The following is a 19,845-nucleotide window of genomic DNA, read 5'->3' on the forward strand; positions in this document are numbered from 1 at the left end:
GCACGAATACCAGAACCTGCTGTATATTGCACGGCTGCCAGTAATCGCCACTCGGACTCACCGCCAAGCAGCTCAGTGAAGTCGGCCTGCGCCCTGCCCGGTTCCCGCTGACTCCTTAGCAACGGCCCCGCAGCCGCCGCTGTTGCTCCGCGAGCGTGGGGCGGGGGAAGAGCAGGATTTGCTGGGGATTGTAGTTCTCTGCATCACTGGCTGCATCCGATAACCTGCCCTTAAAACTACAAATCCCGTCTGGCATTGCAAGAGGCGTTCGCCGCCTAGTCACGGCTGCGCATGGGTTGAATCAAATGTCCCATCAATGGAAAACAACATAGAACCGATTGTCTTGGGCCGGAATAACTTGTTGTAACATTAACTTTTTTCTCTCGTTTTGGTTAGGACACGTTTGAAATGGATCACCAGTTCCAGTCAACGATGAAGCATCGTCCCTAAAACCGTTTAGAACATTTAAATAGATGATGGATGGTTATAGCAACCAATCACTACTCGTGTCTAGCAACATCTGGGCGGTGCCGTTTCGCCCCGCGGAACCAATGGGAGAGCCACATTCAAGAGCGGTTACGGCCTGATGGGCGGGCTGTGCGGGTCATAGTAACTTGAGTCTGTGTTGCGCGCGCAGCTCCGGGCAACTGCGCTAGCTGAAATTGCAGGAACTTTTGAAAGTGGGAGCTATACACAAACACCGAGAGATAGAGCGCCATTGATTATTATTTAACGCTTTAAATAACAGCAGCAGTCATTTGTTATTGAAATTACTGTGAATTATCAAAGCAATCAGACTTTGTCTATCATTTGTGATGTTTTATTTCTTTATCTGCTACTGATTGCGGCTTTTTGCTCCTTCCTTATTGCAGTTTCTGGTAAGTCAAGACAGCACAGGGTAACGCCCCAGCTGCTGGAAAATAAAATCATTATACTGTATTAGCGTTTAAGTAGCAATCCTTCTCAAATATTCAATTAATGGAAGTCGGTTTGCAACGTATGTTTTATATTTGCAGGGTATCTGTGAATGTGTTGCAGCAGAAGGTTGATAGAGCGTTTGTTCAATCATCTAGCATTTTAAAAATATTTTCTAAATAACACAGTCGCCGACGAAAAGTTAGATGATTTTTTTTAATACTGGGAGCATTTCTGTCTGTTGAATGACTGAGACCTGTTCCAGTGTTGTTGATTTTAGGTCAATTATTGAAAATCTCTGGACAAACTCATTGGGCTTCAGCTTGGAGATCGAGGCTCTCTCTCAAATCTGATCCTTTCTTAGAATAAGAAATGGAAACTGGAAATGGGCAGGCAGCACGTTTTGGGGATTCCTCTCCATTCGAGCTGCCCGACCTAATGAGTGTTTCTCTCGTTTTCTGTCTTTAAATCTAGTTTCACATCATCCGCAATGTTCTGCTTTATTTCTACGTAGAAGGAGCGGGCGCAACAATTTCAACCTGTCGTGTATCTCTTTGAATGATTAAGTGCCACTGGCGTGGATTGTCAAAAAAAAGGGCACTCTATTTGTAAAAGCGCAACTTGCGTTTGGAAGGGTGGGGGATTGATTTTCATTTCTCACCCCCTCGTTTCTCTTCGATAAAATGCAGTTGGGGTTTGTGTGTGTTGATGGTTCCTGTGGACTGAGACAGAGAGGCTGCAGCAATTGATTAACGGTCAGGGAGAGAGAGATGAAGAGAGCGCCTCAGCAAGCGACAAAACTGTATCGTTGTGTGGATTTGCTATTTCTTACCCCCCACCCAAGCGGCGGCTCATTTTTACATTGTCGCCCGAGATTCCCATTGTCATGGACATTCCGTTTGGTTATTTTGCTAAGGGTAAACCATCCTGATCAGACAACCAATGTTATTTGCAGATGTGTGGTTGGCGTTTCTGGGATTTGTTTACTCCTGCATTTGTCATTGTTAATTACACCTTATTTTTGCGTCGTAGGTTTGATTTGTTTCAGCTCTAGAAACTTTTTCCCATTATCATACTACTGAAGCTCAACGTTATTAACCAAAACACGTCAGACATGCTCGGCACTGGGTAGATTGTATCAATTGGCCGAATGATTGACAGCTGTCAGTGTTAGGGTGTGGCTAGGGTGGGGTTTAGTGTCTGGATTGTTGAAGGTGATTGGCGGTTGTCAGAACTGGGCAGGACATGAGTCAAATGTTTTAATGGACCTGTTCATACATGTGATTGCCCACCTCTGAAGCAGTTGGGACTTGAACCTTCCTTGCCCATCTGTCTGAGTAGGGACAGTACTGATGTGTCTCAAAAGCCCTGCAAAAGAAGGGGACACTTGCCCAGCATACGCTTTTGCACAGATGGATATATATATCAAGCATTTGGTATATTCATAGATGTGGGTTCCAGGCTGGGATTTCTTTGATTACACTATGTGGGTTAAGCCTCAAATCAATGTGTGGACCTCTGCTCCCAGAACAACTGTGGCTTGTATTTGTATAACACCTTTGTCGTAACTCATTCCAAATCCTTCAAAGTGATCATTCATAATGGCATCTCTTCCTATTCTCATCCCATTCTTGCAAGTGATCTCTGAAGAATCTATTCTTGGCACCCTCTGTTTCTCATCTGCATTCTGTTCTTCAGCTGCATCATTGAAAAACAATGATATGTTTCACATCTATCCTGCGGGCACCCAGTTCCATTGTAGTACCACCCCTCTCTCACTTTCTTGACTTTTGCTGAATTATCAGGCTGCTTACCTGAAATCTGGAGAAGCAGAATTTTCCTCGAGTTAAATATTGGGAAAACTAAAGCTATTGTTTTATATCCCTACTCAAAACATTATAACCTAGTCATGGAATCCATCCCTCTTGCTGGCAACAGTCTGAGATTAAACCAGTCTGTTCACAAATTATAAAATATGACAGCAAATCTTTCAATTGAATATTTATGTCACTACTAAGATTACCTTTTACACCTCTGTAAATTTGCCCAACTTTGCCCCTGACTCAGCTCATCTGCTGAATCCCTCATTCATACCTCCAGATCCAAAATTTGGCCACTATGACATAGTCTGTATCGAGTCCTGTTTCCTTTCAGCTGGTTCTGGGTCAAGCGATGCATTGATTTTCTTTTTAAATTTCTCATTCTTGTTTAGATTAGATTACTTACAGTGTGGAAACAGGCCCTTCGGCTCAACAAGTCCACACCGACCCGCCAAAGCGCAACCCACTCCTACCCCTACATTTACCCCTTACCTAACACTACGGGCAATTTAGCATGGCCAATTCACTTGACCCGCACATCTTTGGGAGGAAACCGGAGCAACCGGAAACCCACGCAGACACAGGGAGAACGTGCAAACTCCACACAGTCATTCGCCTGAGTCGGGAATTGAACCCGGGTCTCAGGCACTGTGAGGCAGCAGTGCTAACCACTGTGCCACCGTGCCGCCCATGTTCTGAGTACCTCTGGAGATTTACCAGGAGGTTGCCTGTGTTGGAGGGTTTGAGTTACATGGGAAGATTGGGTGAGGCAGCATTATTTTCCTCAGCAGTGGAGGTTGAGAGGGGACCTGATAAGAGGTGTATAAGATTGAGGAAAAAGGGTGGACAGGAAGACTTTTTTTTCATTACCAGAGAAATTAATAATCAGGTAGACCTAAGGTAAAGAGGTATTATGCTAAATACAGTTAAGAATTTTTTTCAACTAGAAAGTGGTAGAAGTCTCTAACTTAACTGCCTGAAAGTGGGTGAGTTTAAAACTCTTGTAACATTTAAGCAATATTTTAGATATTTACTAGAGTGCCATAGCCTGCTGAGTTATGGGCCAGGGCTGGAGAATGGGATTAGTTTAGACGGACCTTTATTGGCCAGCATAGATGCAATGGGCCACTCAAGCTCCTTTGCTGCAAATGTCCATTTAACCTAATATTTCCTTGTGTCTCAATGTCACACTTTTTTTGTTTTATAAATCTGTGATGCACTTTGAAATGATTATTTATGTCAAAGATGCTTAAAAAGGTTGTTGAGAAAAATTGGAGAGACGAAAACTTAATTGCATTTCTACATTTTGGGTCGAGGCAGCTAAAAGCACAGGTGCCAATAGTGGAGCAGTGAAAATCGAGATGTGCAAAGGGTTGGAACTGAACGAGTACGTTTGTCTTTTGACAGTAGTTGTGGACTGGAGGAAATGAGAGGGAGATGGGGAGGAGACACCCATGTATGTTTGGAAAACAAATGGATGAAAATGTTAATAAAAGCAAAATACTGCTGATGCTGGAGATCTGAAACAAAAACTGAGGCTTGAAGAAGCTCAGTAAGTCTGGTCATACCAGTGGAGAGAGAATGAGTTTCTTCAGCACTTTGCATTGCCATGCAAACCATATAAAAACAATTCTAATTGTATATTTTCTGCAGAATCTACTCTCTCAAAATTGTGCAATGGTGTATATATTTGAAATCCCACTTGTTTCTCCTATAAATTTTAACACCAATCTTTAATCAAGATCTTTAATCAATTGTTTAGCTGCAGTGTTTGCTGCCTTAGACTTTTGTAACTGGCTAAATGTTAGCCAAGGGAATTAAGGGCTATGCAACCAAGGTAGGTAGATGAAATTAAGGTGCAGATATACCGTGATCCATTAAAGGTCAGAACTGACCAGAAGCCTGAATGGCCTGCCCTTATTCTTGTATTTCTTTGTAATAGTCATAGAGATGTACAGCATGGAAACAGACCCTTTGGTCCAACTCATCCATGCCAACCAGATATCCCAACCCAATCCAGTCCCATTTGCCAGCACTTGACTCATATCCTTCTAATAAAGTTAAAGATAGAGTACCTCCTACATACTAAAAGGTATCTGAGGAGATTTGTTGGATTATTTCAGATGTACAGTCTGTGAAAATGTAGAAGGACAGAAAGTTGGTTATCTGATGGGAGCAATTTGGATTAGCAGTTCTGCTGGGACTGTAAACAGTGTTTGTAAGCGGTGAATCTCCAGCATCCATGCAGAGCCCACATTATTTCTTGGTTTAGATTGATGATTTGATCTGGGAGAGGAAAATAAAATGTATCTGAGAACTTTTGATAAATCGAGAAATGGGAAGATACTCAAGGAGATTGATGAGGCCTCTTTTGGAGTACTGTGTGCAGTTCTTGTCTCTGTTTATAGGAAGGATATTCATAAACTGAAGAGATTTTTGAGGAAGTTGCCGGGGTGGAGGGTTTGAGTTATGGGGAGAGGTTGGATAAGCTGGAGCTTTTCTTCACTGGAGCTTAGGCAGTTGAGAGGTGACCTTTTATAGAGATTTAATAAAATCATGAGGGTTATAGATAAGGTGAATGGCAAGTGAGTTCTCCCTAGGTTGGAGGATTTCAAGACCAGAGGCATATTTCTCAGGTGAAAGAAGAAAAATTTTATAAAGACGTGAGGGGAAGCTTTTTTGTTTTACACAGTTGTTCATGCTTGGAATGACCTTCTAGAGGAAGTGGATGCAGGTACAGTTAGATTTAAAAGACATTTAAGCAAGTACATAAATAAGAAATGTTTGGATGGGTATGGGCTAAGTACAACGGGTGGGATTAGTTAGTCTGCGATTATGGTTGGCATGGATTAGTTGGACCAAAGGATCTGTTTCCGTGCTGTATGACTGTATATGACTATATGTGATGAATAGAGCAATCTAGGAATTCAGAATCTATTTGTGCATGTTGCAACTTGGGATTAAGTCATAAAAGCCAATAAAATTTGGGTTTTAAAAGTAGGTGCACAGAACTAAGATTCCTTTATAGACAACATCAGCTGTTACTGTGTGGAATTTGGGGCTCAATTTTGGAAGGGGCATTAAAATAGCAAACAGATACTGTGAATTCTCCAGGATGACCTCAGGAGTTAGAAACTAGAGATGTGTGGACCATATAGTGACACTGGGACTGTTTAAACTGGAGCCCAGAAGGTAAAGTTTTCACAGGAATTTTAAACAGCTAAGGGATTTGACAGGATGAATAGATAAAAGGTATTTGCTCTCTGTGTGAACACGAATTTGACATAATTGCTGAAGAATGAGGTTGGTAGAATTCTGTGTTGGAGAATATCATCTTTTGGCAGAAAATGATATTTGCAACAAAGGAAGCATTAAGACTGTGGAAGAGAGCAAGGGAAATGGGAGCAGTGTTGGATTACTTCAGCAAAGAGCTAGCACATCTACCATGAGCTGAATCGCTGCCTTACATGCTGTAAACCCCTCTGGCATTAAAATAGTGTTAAAATGATGCTTGCTTGAATTTTAAGGTTGAGTTTGCTTTGGTATGTCATTTATCCATAGATGTTGAGTGTGTGTTCACCTGACTATCAACATTAGCAGCTGAAAATGTGTTGCTGGAAAAGCGCAGCAGGTCAGGCAGCATCCAAGGAACAGGAAATTCGACATTCCTGATGAAGGGCTTATGCCCGAAACGTTAGATTTTCTGTTCCTTGGATGCTGCCTGACCTGCTGCGCTTTTCCAGCAACACATTCTCAGCTCTGATCTCCAGCATCTGCAGACCTCACTTTCTCCAATCAATATTGTCAATCTGTTTGACAGCAAAAAAAGGTGGCTATTTGGTCCAGAATGCCTGTGTGGACTCCTTAAGTGTTGTCCATGTCCCTTTTTAAAATTAACTTCCGAATCCTACAATCCATACAGTGTGGAAACAGGCCCTTTGGTCCAACAAGTCCACCTTGATCCTCCGAAGAGTAACCCATCCAGACCCATTCTCCTATGCTATTTATTTCTGACCAATGCACCTAACCTACACATCCCTGAACGTTGTGGACAATTTAGCTCAGCAAAATCACTTAACATGCACGGTAGCTCAGTGGTTAGCACTGCTGCCTCACAGCACCAGGGTCTGATTGCAGCCTTGGGCGACTGTCTGTGTGGAGTTTGCACATTCTCCCCATGTCTGCGTGTGTTTCCTCCGGGTGCTCTGGTTTCCTCCCACAGCTAAAGATGTGCAGGTTAGGTGAATTGGTCATGCTACATTGCCCATAGTGTTAGGTGCATTAGTCAGAGGGAAATGGGTCTGGGTGGGTTACACCTCGGAGGGTTGGCGTGGACTGGTTGGGCCAAAGAGCCTGTTTCCACACTGTAGGGAATCTAATCTAATCTAATGTACATCTTTGGATTGTGGGAAGAAACCAGACAATGCGTTGGTGAAAATTCCACACATGCAGTTGCCTGAGGCTGGAATCAAACCTGGGTCCCTGGCGCTGTGAGGCAGCAGTGTTAACCTTTGAGCCACTGTGCCTTCTACTTTGACCACTATGTTGAAGTGTAATCAAGATAATATGCCTTGATCTTGCTGTTGCCATTGTCAATGTGAGTTTTTGACTGGTTACTGAATAGAGATTAGGAATGACCTAGTCTACACTTATGAGAGCAATTGTTGGTATCACTGATGTGCTATCTCAGTACAAACTGAAGATAATATGCCTCTGAGAGGGACAATTGCTAACAAACAGAACAGTTGGATCAGTTTTTGGAAAGGTCTGTGTGCTTTCACTAGGTGTGTTTATGCCAGCATCCTAAAGCCTGGTTGGTGGGGACAGGAGAGTTGGCAGCTGGGAATGTGAACTTGACTGCTTTTTGCAACCCTCCCCAGTATGGACTAAAAATCCAACTTTTGGCATGTTTACCCAAGGCAAGTGCTTCAGACTAGGAAACTTTCTAATTCCTGTAACCCAATTTCTGAATGAATGATAAGCCCAAGTTTTGAATATCACAATGTGCATTTTTATTTAGGCTGGTGTAATGTAGTAGAATAGCACCAGCTGCTTTACAGGAGTATGATCAAAAAAGATTTGACACAAGGCTTAATAAGGAAATATTAGAACGTGTGGCTAGAAGCTTATTCAGAGGTTGCTTTTAGGATGTGTTGAAGGTGAGGAAGAGAGTCAGAGGTTTAGGGAGGAACTTCAAGAACTTTGAGCACAGACAGCTAATGGTGGAGTAACTAAGATGAGGTATACCGTAAGAGGCTACTTGGATGAATGTAAAGATCTCAAAGACTGGCAGAGGTTATAGATGGAAAGAGGGGTGAGGTTGCAGAGGGATTTGAAAACCAGAATGGTACTTTTTAAGATGATTCTAGATAAAGGAGACAATATCATTCTGAAGGTTGTAAACAGCACATTGTTTGTAAGGCATATGTTTTGAAAAGCTCACTCCATCGTAGCAATGATGCTGCTGATTCATGCACAACCCTGTTATTGAGAAGCTGGGTGCTCCACATCCTTGAGACTCCTAAAAAATGTTTTTAAATTTGTCAAATAATTTGTTTATATACATTGTCAATAAGCATTGAAATCCAGGTGTGTGAGCCTGCCTTGTTTTGATTTGAGTTGGCCACCAAGCAACAGGACCTTTTGGCTTAGTGTGTGAAACAGATGTTGAAATTGGGCATCCATGAGAGATGATGTAATGAACCATAACTGTTATTCCTCTGCTGATTAAATTTAATTCAGTTCACAAAAAGGCCACATCAGTTTCCTAGAGTAACATGTGCACTGTAGTAATCTGTTGGTCTGGTAACTGTGTGTGTGTGGTGTAGAACTTCAGTGGCTGGTGATGCACAGATGAAAAATGTCAATAGTACAAAGTGAATTTGTACAACTACAGCAAGACATTAAAACGTGAAAACCAAGAACAGGGCTTTTTGTTTTCAAAAAGATAGAATGGGGAAAAAACACAGAAGTGATGTTAAGCTTATATTAAAACTTACTTACAACATCATTTGGAGTAATATGAACAATTCTTCTATGCTTTTTAAATGAAAGGAATGTAGAACATTCTCAGGAAAATGATTCATTTGTTTTCTGCTATGATTTTATGATTAAATAGAATAGACCGTAGAAGTATTTACAAGTATGATATCAAAACTGAGATGTTATTACTATGAAAAACAGATTCCAGGCTTTTCTTTATATCCAGGAAAAAAAAAGGAATGAGGCAAAACCTAATAGAAAATATTTGATGGGATAGATATAAAAAGGACATTTGAGCCTGTGGAGAATGGAGATATAGAAGGTGTAGGGGAGGAGTGGCATTTCTCTCTGGTGGGCTTGCCATACTCTCTGCAGTGACTGATCCTGTATTGGACCCCCCCTTCGCACACTCATCTCCAGCTCCAAGGAATTGTCATGTGTCAATGATCATGCCCCAGTGAATTGCTTCAGTGGACAGGCCAAACCAAGTGAGGAATACTGTCTAGTCCCCAGTGCTCAGTGAATGGCTATTTGTATACCTTGGCATGCAAAGACTGGGCAAGTAATGCAAGTCTAAGGTGTGTTGGTCATTGAAGTGAGTCATCACTATGCTGTAGAATGTATAGAGCTCAAGGCAAAGAAGGTGGCTGGCTCACTGCCTACGTCCAGATCTATCTCCAGCTACCTACACTCCTCTTATCAAGCAATTTAGGATACATGAAGGTGAGAGAGTGAGGCTGAGGACATGACTCTCCCTCACCACAATAACTTAATCTGTAAGAACTGTTTATAATCTTTCTAACATCTGTCATCTATTCTCTCTCCATCAGAATCTTGAACTAATTGATGAGCAATATTGCAGCAATGTGGATTCATTGGAAACTACAGACCTGAATCCACAGGCAACCCGGGACATAGAATTGTTTTGTTTTGGGAGAAATCGAACTTTGAAGTTCCAAGTGACTTTTTACACATCAGTATTTATTAATTAATGATAAAATCTGTATTTATTGTAATCAAATTTTGTTTTGTAACCAATAACGAGAGATAAGCATGATTTTTTTTTATAGATATTTTTATTGGGAATTTAACATTTTGACAAATTTATAAAAATAAGCAGAATTTTCAAGCACAAACATTAATATAAAAATAGATCTTAAATATATAATCATCAAAATTCAACTAATCCACAATCATCCAGAGTGTATAGTTGAGTCGCTTACATCCTTCAAATAAGAGAAAATGTTCTCTAATACACTCATAACAGCATGATAAAAAGGAAGCTATTTCCAAACAATAAGAACAAAAAAAAATTAAACATGTTTGAATGGAGATCCTCCCCCTTGTTCTCAGGGGGCCTTACTACCTTTCCAATGTTCCACCATATCCTCTCCCAAACAGTGTCCCACCCTCAACCCGGGCGCTCCTTAATAGGATTTAGATATAATACCGACCTAGAGTTAACAGTGAGCGCCGCACCCCCACCCCTCCCCACCCATACCTGAATATATCTGCTAGCATCAATGCCACGTACAAACACACATAACTATAAAATTACAACTCCAACAGATTACAGTTAAGTATAATAACATAGCAAGGAAGACAACCCCGCTCCCAGAGGCAAAAGTAAAGTAGAATAAAGTATCCATTTCTCCCCACGGAGTGTGGGAGAGGCAAGCCAACATAAATTGTCTCTTACGATTTATTTAACCGAGTCTAAAAGTTTCTTGGCCTCTTCCGATGATCTAAAATTATACTCGGATCCTTCGTGGGTAAAGCATAACGTCGCTGGGTAGCGTAAGGTGTATTGAATATTTAAGTCCCTTAGACATTTCTTCACCTCATCAAACGCCTTCCTCCTTCGTGCCAAAGCCGGGGAGAAGTCCTGAAATAACATAATCTTGGATCCTTCATGGATCATGGCTTTAGGATCCTTTCCAAGCTTTCTGGAGGCATCCAGGAGTATCTGCCTCTCCCTATAACTCTGCAGCCGGAACAGGACCGGGCGTGGGCGCTGGTTTGGGCCAGATCCGCGTGCTGCGACCCGGTAGGCCCACTCCACCCTTACCCGGTCAGTTTCAGCCCCCAGGTTTAAAAGCTGGGGCAGCCATCGCTCCAGAAATGCTGCTAACTGTCCTTTCCCTTCTTGTTCTTGAAGGCCCAGTAACCGAATATTTTTTCTCCGATTTCTGTTGTCAATATCATCGATGTAAATTTCAAAGGCCCGGACTCTCTGCTCCAGAGCTCGCACCTGTTCTGCAGCTGTTTGAGCTGCAGCCTCGGAGGTCGTGGCCTTTAGTTCCGCCCCCTCCACTCGGCCCTGCAATTCTCCGATAGAGTGATTCTGTTTCTGCAGCTTTTCTTCGAATGCATTCCATCTCTGTCGGGATTCTGCAATGAAATTGATGAGTGTCGATTCCAATCTAGCAATCATCTCTATAAGGCCTGTTTTTACATCAGCTGCAGCCGGAGGAGAGGAGGGTGGGGGAGGGGTCTTTGTTTTCTGAGAGCTGCGGGGTCCCTTTGATTTACTCATTATCCACTCAGTATTAGACTGTTTAAATATAATATTCAGCAGCTAATTAAGATTAAAGAAATTTTTTGGGTGGTTTGGCAAGTGTGGTGGGGGCAGGAAACCCACTTTTCCCAAGTTTTGGGAAGGGCTCTGTAGACTCAGACTTGCTGAGTCGTCGCCATCTTGGATCTCCGAGATAAGCATGATTAACTTCAACTTCAACTTGTTTTTTGAAAATACCTATACTAGACAGACATCAAAGACAAGACACCAGTCCATTCTGGGAAGAAAGTGTTAGACTCCCCTCTCATATGTCTGTGTGTCCCTTCCATGACCAAGCATAATGAAGTTGAGCATAAATTTTACAATGACCTCCACTCCTTGATTGCTACTGTGTGAAATTCAGACAAGCCATTCATTCTTGATGATGTTTTCGTACAAAAGTTTGTGCTGATGACAACCTCTTTTGAAGTGTGGTCAGAAAAATGGAATCTGTGGTTCTAATGATAATGGTCTCCTTGTGCTGAAGGTGTGCCCTGATCATGTCCTTGTGGTCACCAATACAGTTCTTCATCTCCCTAATTACATCAAGATGTCTTGGATGCTCCCCTGTTCTACGCAAAGGTGTCAAATTGATACTGCTATCACCAGGCTGTGGTTTGGCACCAACCTTCTGTCTTGCTCTCTGCCAGGATCGCCATCCTGGTAAAAACAAGGACTGCAGATGCTAGAAACCAGAGTCTAGATTAGAGTGGTGCTGAAAAAGCACAGCAGGTCAGGCATCATCTGAGGAGCAGGAAAATCAACGTTTTGGGCAAAAGCCCTTCATAAGGAATAGAGGCAGGGTGCCTACAGTGGCGAAATCACCATCATGGAAGATGATAAAATCAAATCACTTGGATGGGAAGATGCTCAATCTGAGGCAATTCTAGGCAAAGATCAAAGTTTCCAAAGACATTGGACTCAATGTTTTGTTTTCTGATGACTGTCAATGAGCGAGACAGTCAATGCAGCATGGACTCATGTTGCTGTAACAATCTTGGTCTGATAGTCAACTGAGGAAGTGTGTCGAGCTGTTTCATGATGGTTTTATTTTGAGGTAAGGTAAGTCGATGTCCAGACCCTGTCAGCCGTGCATAAGTTCATTTATCTCATTTGCACACGTGGTGTCTCTGTTGCAAGTGTAGCCTTCAGCAAACTTTAAACATTAGTCTGGGAAACCAGAGGAAAATGTCTACTTACCAAATGAAGGGTCTATAAGAGCAGAATGAACAGAGCTATTGCTGCATGCACACAACAAGACTTGCACTGTGCACAAGTGTCATGTCACATTCGTTTTAAGTTGCCTTCAGAAACGTCTGAAGATGTAGAAGGCAGGACAAAATGTTGAGCTGCCTCACCTGAGCTGGCATGCCAAACACACACCCCATACCAAGACCCGTTGGAATTGAGTTCGGCCGGTCTTGTAGTCAGGATGCCAGACACTTGCTTATGGAAGTAAATCTTCTATGGAGAACTTAATAATGATGGTTACTATAAGCACACTTTGAAGGCTTCATTGAGGTGTTTTGATGTTGCCACACCCCTCTATCTCTGTTACCTCTTCCGGCCCCACAATCCTCATCTCGGCATTCTTCAATTCTGACCACTTGAACATTCCCATTTTTTAAAAAATGAAAATTTTACAGTTAGTTGCCCATGTGGTCCTCCAGTCTGGAACTCTGTCGTAATTATCTCAGTCCCTCAATCTTTGAAGTATCGTAATTTTATTTTCTTATCCCTGTCCTCTTTCCAAGACTGCTTGTTTGAAACTTACTTTTCTGACAAAGCTTTTGTTTCTGTACTCTAATATCTCATATGGCTCAGCATTTTTTTTTTTGTTTGCTAATACCTCTACAAAATGTTTTTGGATATTTTACAACATTACAGCACTCCATAAATTGAAGTTGTTATGACTATAAGTATTTGGTGTGATTTCACATACCACTGTAGTCTAGTTGTAAATTGACCTCAATTGACATTCAGAGTATATTATGATTCCCAGAGAGATTCATAACTCTTAGATGAATTTCCAAGCAATCAAAGGAAAGAGTCATATGACAAGATTTTACATTGAGATTTTTACTGTAACATTGTGAAAATCAACATTGACTAAGTGTGACTTGGCAACTAATACACTAAACTACAGAAAATATATTTCCTAATAACAAAGCATTTACCTTGTAGTATTTCAGTGTTTGCTGACTTGTGGCTTGGCTTTAGTAACTGCTGCTTATTCTGCGCTCAATGCCACTGCAATTCTTGACTGTGAGTTTGCATAATGGTTCATACTCTGAAAAACTGGTCAAGAATTTGGCAAATCCAACGTATTGTTGCACTGCACTGTTTTTGCATTTGATTGTTGCTGCATTGCAGCTACAGTGCACTCTCTGCCTTGGGTTCCAAGTGAAGATCTCTTGCTGTCAATACATGGCCTATGTACTCGACTTCAGGCATTTTAATTGTAATTTGTTCAACTTCAGGTTCACCTGATGACTCTCAAGTATTTGCATTGTTTTGTGATCAGCAATGGCTTCTTCTATTGTGACTCCACATACATAATCATCTGTTAAATCTTCCACACCAGGCAGATCATGTCTGCATTATTTTGGAGCTGTGGATACACTGAATGGTATGTGTAACCATCTATATCTCCTGCAGAGTATCCAGAACAGTTACAAAGCTGCTGCTTCCACCTCGCTTCATTTGCAAGAAATCATCTTTGACATCACAGTTGTGAAGATATTTGCCTTTGCAAGTTACAGCAAAGTTCCCTCAGTGGTTTGTGGCAGTGAGATCTCTTCAAGGGTTTATTTGGATTTCTTTTGGCTCAATGCATACTCTCCGTCTTCCGGGTTGGTTCACTGCTACCATGCTGCTAATCCGTTCGGTAGAATGTCATTTTCTTGATCGTTCTCTTCCTTCTTTGCCAGCTCTTCTATCTTGTCTCTTTTAGCTGGCCTTGAGAGCAGCTGGAACTTATCTCAGCAAATTCTAAGTTGATCTTGAATTCTCATCTACTTTTGAACAATATTCTCCTGGAGGCATCCTAACCCTGTAACTGCATCTTTGTACTAATCTAGGGTGTGTTCCAGAGCCAGTGCTTTAATGTGCCATAACATGTTGCCAATATGACATTAAGGGTCACCAATCCAAGCTTTGGATCCACTAAGATGAGTGACATTTGCTTGCCACTAATGATCTGGGACCCTAGATCCTCAATCATGTTGCTGCAAAGGGGTTGAAGAATAATCTGTCATCTTGCCGTAGGTATGGTACCATCATATGGCTTTAACCTTATTTTAAAAGACTTCATTTTTGTTTCACCACATGGAGGTACTTTGCACAGATAGTGAAGGTCATGATTGTCAATGTGGCATTTTATGTTGACTTGATTTTCTCCGGTGGAGAAAGTGAGGTCTGCTGATGCTGGAGATCAGAGCTGAAATGTGTTGCTGGAAAAGGGCTTATGCCCGAAACGTCAAATCTCCTGTTCCTTGATTTTTCTCCAGTCCCCATCTGAACAACCTCCAACCACATCTTGTCTATAAACCTGATTGAACTGACCTTTGTGTATTGTGTGAATCATTGAAATCTTCAACCACTATCTTGCCAATGGCAATCTGTACCTACTTATTATGTTTACTTTTAGCTGTACACTTGGGTGCAAAATTATTGTTTTGTTACACACTGGATGTGCTGACTTCTCGTTTGCACGATATCTTCTGCAGTATTTGATCCAGCTCTTTGTGATTATCCTGCCTGGAGTAAATACCAACAATACAATGGGATATTGATTAACTGGGCAAGTGGGCCGAGGCATGGCAGATAGAGCTTCATTCACACAAATGCAAAGTGTTGCATTTGGTGAGATAACTACACAAGCTTTGCTCTAGTTTAACGATAGAGCCCTGAGGTGTGTTGTTGTGCCTGGGGTGCTGGTACAACATTCCTTGAAAATGAAGGCAGGTGGACAGTGTGGTGAAGGCAGCATTTGGCATACCTGCCTTCAGTTACTGCACTGAGCACAGGAGGTGGGATGTCATCTTAGAGCTATACAAGACATTGGTAAGGCTATATTTGGAGTACTGTACAATTATAGTCACCCTGCTTTGGGAAGGGTGTTATTAAACTGGAAAGGGTGCAAAAAAGATTTATGAGGATGATGTTGAGATTGGAAGGTTTGAATTACAAGGGGAGGCTGGATAAGCTGGGACTTATTTTTCGCTAAAATGTAGGATGCTGAGGGGTGACCTTTTTATGGAGGCTTATAAAATCATGAGGGCATGGATATAGTGAATAGCCAAGGTCTTTTCCCTCGGGTGGGGGAGCTTTAATGAGAAGGGAAAGATTTAAAAGGGACTTGGACAAAATCTTTAGAGAATGGTGCATAAATGGAACTAGCTGCCAGAGGAAATGGTAGAGGTGGGTAGAATTACAGCATTTAAAAGACATTTGGATAGGTACATGGATAGAAAAGGTTTAGAAAGATATGGGCCAAATGCAGGCAAATGGGACTAGTTCAGTTTGGGAAACCTGGTCAAATTGGAAAAGTTGAGCTGAAGGGTCTGTTCCCAAGCTGTATAACTCTGACTCTATAATGCAAGAGTTGGTCTGTTCTGCTATGAATATTGTCCAGCTGTTGATTCATAACCTTGGCACTTCTGCACATGCCAATTACTCTCCTGACTGTGTTTGTTTTTCCTCTCTCGACATGCTGGATCTCTTATTCCTAATACAGTCCTTCCTCCAATTAGCTTATTGTTTAATTTTGTAAATTCACAGGTATCCGCAAGCTGATTTAATAGTACATCTTGATCGATGGAATTTCACTCTTTTTCCCTGCTGCTAAATATTCCGTAACATTCACTTGGGAATGAAAGCATGTCTCCTAAGCTTTTAAAATTTCTGCATCTGTTCTTCCTGCTCTTTTGGAGCCATTCAGGATGGAAAATATTTCAAAAGTGTCTTCTCAACAGTAATAAATGTGCAAACTTGTACTCCCCTTGATTTGCTCAACAAGTCAGTAGCTATTTCATAATTCTGTTATTCTTCATGAAAGAATTCCTAATTTTGCCTAGTATCCCCAATCATTTGGTTAGGAGCTGGATGGGGAAAAGCTGCAGCAGTCCTCTGGAGCAGTGCATTCACTGAGTTTTTTTTAGTTCACGAATGGGATATGGGCAATGCTGACTGAACAGTAATTACTGGTACACTCTTTGAGAAGTGAGCTGCTTTTAACTACTGCAAACAGTTTACCTTTGGTAGGTCAACAATACCGTTAAGGAGGAAAACAAATTTGAAGGAACACGGCAGTACAGCTCGAGATGCTGAAGCCACTTGACATCCCAGTCAGGCCATAGATGAAGCTGAGTAGTTCTGTTCGCAGTCAAAGGACTGATTATATTGTCACTGTGGACTACTATGCTAACTACTGGGAATTAGACTAGTTGACTTCAATGACAGCCATTAAGATTGTTGTGTGCCTAAAAGCACGCTTCAGTCATTATAGCATTCCTAGCATTGTCAGGAGCATCAATAGTCCTTAGTTCACAAGTGAAGAATTCAGTGACTTTGTGAATAGTGTAGCAGCTCACAGTTCTGCAGCTGTGCTTTTTATTTTGGCTCAAGACAGTCACCTCAGTGCCTCTTCTGGCACCATGTTTTTGAGTGTGCAGCATAGCATCGTGTTCATCGTGAGCACTTTATTGATGTGAAGATCAAGCTTGTTTACAAGGTGTGTGCCTCATGGTAGAGGTCCTATAACTGACGCAGACTAGGACAGACACCTAATACATTACATTTCAATTCAGACATTTACCAAGTCCCAGTATTGAAGCAAAGCTGTGCCTTAGATGTGAGATGTATTCATTTTCTCTGTCGTCTTATGCATTCTTTGGCCATGCATTTTTACAGCCTTGCAGTAATATCATGAGCTGCACGTCACTCTATCAAAGCCAAAATGTGGGCTTATTGGAACACACTGTAAGATTCAATGCTGGAAAGCACACTCTGAAAGAACCACCAAGAGAACACACAGACATGAGAACATAAGATTGAATTAGCAATTCCCTAATGGAACTATATCAGTCTGGTACACCTAAGATTACCATGCATCACAGTATAATAGATAATTGTGCTATTTTAAAATCAAAGGCTGAAGACAATCATGGACTCAATGACACCACACAATAAAAGAGAGCAATACCAACATTTCTTGTATGTTTCCAGATATCTTTGAAGATGGTGTTGGGCTTTTATTTAGCATGGTGCAGTGGTAGTATCCCTTACCTTTGAGCCAGGAGGCACAGGTTCAAGTCACACCTGTGCCAGAGGTGTGTAATAACTCCACTGAACAGAATGGTAAGAAAATAGTTAGTGATTTGACATAACTGTGTTGCTGTCATGCCATATGGGGCAGTTAGACTTAAGTCATGTTGGTATGGGACTGTTGTCATAGGTCAGATTGGGTAAGGATGGCCTAGTTTAGTTAGCTTCATTGATCATTAGTGAACCAGTTGGATTTCTGGGGCTGTCTGACAATTGTCTGGATGCTCTTAATTTCCAGATTTTTGTTTTGACTTGATTTTAAATTCTCTAACAATGAGATTTGAGTTTGCATTTTCTGGACTGCTGATTCAGTAATACAGTTACTAATTGCTGAAGGAAGCAATGTTGATAATGTGTTATCATTTTTTAAAAATTGCACTCAATTGAACTAATTTAAAAATCTTCCCAGAACACTGAGTGGCGTTGGCAGCCAGGGGATCCAAAGGTAGCAACAATAACTTTCATTAATGTAGGGCTCTTAACACATGGGGAGTTCACTACACCATTAATCCCAGAGTGGAACTTGAACTCATAATGTCTGGCTCAGAGGCAAGAACTGAGCCACAACTAGCATTCTTACCAGCTTGAAGTGCAGCTTCCCATTCTCATTACTGACAGGTTGTAGCATCTCTTGAAGATGCTTTATCCATTTGAAACAGATTGTTAGTGGGTGTGTTGTACTGCTTTGCATTTGTCAAAGCTATTTGCACTTGACTGCACATACCTGGTACTGTTGTTGTTATGGGTTGTTGAGTATGAGTTGACCATGGTTTGTGTGGCTATAAGACTTCAGAGCGGCTACATAGATTTGAGAATAGTTTTACGTTGTGACAAATAGGAGGAGCTACGGATGTTATTCCGAAACTGAGAAGGCTATAGGGGATTTGTTTTGGTGAAATAAATTGCTCCCACGATAAAATGCATAACTTTTAAAGTAATTGTCTTTGGTTCTTTTGCCAATATGAAGAAAGACGTTTTAATTGCGTGAATAGTTAGGATGTTGTGAAACTTGAAAGTATGCAGATAAGATTTGCAAAGATGTTGCTAGGGTTGGGGAGAGGTTGAATAGGCTGGGGTTGTTTTTCCTGGAGCATCGGAGGCTGAGGGGTGACCTTTATAGAGATTTAGAAAATCATGAGGGGCATGGATAGAGTAAATAGACAAGGCTTTTCCTTGGGGTGGGGGGAGTCAAGAGCTAGAGGGCATAGGTTTAGGGAGAGAGGAGAAAGATATAAAAGAGACCAAAGGGGCAACTTTTTTATGCAAAGGGTGGTGTGCATGGAATGAGTCGCCAGAGGACATGGTGGAGGCTTGTACAATTAAATATTTAAAAGGCATCTGGATGAATATGTGAATAGGAAGCGTTTAGAGGGATATGGGCCAAGTGCTGGCAAATAGGACAAGATTAATTTAGGATATCCAGTCAGCATGGATGAGTTGGACTCAAGGGTCTGTTTCCGTACTGTTTATCTCTATGACTCTAGTTAGGATTTGGAATGCATTACTCAACTTAGGTGGTAGAATGCAGAGCAGCCTTAGAAAGGAACTGGATAAATATAAGGGAGAAGAAAATTGCAGCAGCTATGGTGAATGGGGCTAACTGATTTATTCTTCGGAACATGGATTTGATGGGCTTAATGGCCACCTCCTGTGTTGAGTTCCTATTTCTGTAATCGGTGGTCCCATTGCGAATCCCTGGATTCACCATGAAGGCAATCTTGATTGAGCACTTCACACAGACTGGCCTTCAAGACTCCTGTGTCCTTGTTGATTAACAAGACCATATAATCCTTCACGCAACAAGAGGCGAAGTGTCTGTATATAAACCTTCCTAAGAACAAGAAGAAACCACGTCGTTACGCCTGTTCTGACATTCAGTTGGATCATATTTGTTTTATACCTTCATTCCATCCACTTTTTGGCAGGGAATCACTGAGATTGAAAAGTCGGTTTCAAAAAGAACCCAAGACAACTATGTAGCAATTTTGTTAATCATGAAATCATTACTGAGATTCGGTTGGTTCATTCTACATCAAACTGTTCAATCACTGTAGTATAATGTGCTGCATTGGACTTGGAAGCTTATTGCAAAGAAGGAGACTATCAGTTCTCTGCACCTGCTGTTAGATGGAGATCTAGCAAACTAATCCCGCAGTCAACACTCCCTGTAGCCCTTGTCAATCTAAAAGTAATTCTGCTTCCTGTATCCTATACCAATCAAACATGCTAGCACAGTCCCATTCC

At 41.5% G+C, this 19,845-nt stretch overlaps 2 protein-coding genes across 2 annotated transcripts in view; one reads left to right on the forward strand and one right to left on the reverse strand.

Annotated features, from left to right (window-relative positions):
• Nucleotides 1-113, reverse strand: part of lrrc56 (leucine rich repeat containing 56) — a 134,754-nt gene extending 134,641 nt beyond the window's left edge. The window contains exon 1 of the mRNA XM_060838536.1: nt 62-113. The gene's annotated coding sequence lies outside the window, so the exon portion shown is untranslated. The remainder of the gene's footprint in view (nt 1-61) is intronic.
• A 558-nt stretch (nt 114-671) lies between these two features.
• The window catches only part of LOC132824459 (GTPase HRas), a 56,292-nt gene continuing 37,118 nt past the window's right edge, over nt 672-19,845 (forward strand). The window contains exon 1 of the mRNA XM_060838981.1: nt 672-878. The gene's annotated coding sequence lies outside the window, so the exon portion shown is untranslated. The remainder of the gene's footprint in view (nt 879-19,845) is intronic.

This window comes from Hemiscyllium ocellatum, chromosome 18, assembly GCF_020745735.1.
Source record: "Hemiscyllium ocellatum isolate sHemOce1 chromosome 18, sHemOce1.pat.X.cur, whole genome shotgun sequence".
NCBI classification, from domain to species: Eukaryota; Metazoa; Chordata; class Chondrichthyes; order Orectolobiformes; family Hemiscylliidae; genus Hemiscyllium; species Hemiscyllium ocellatum.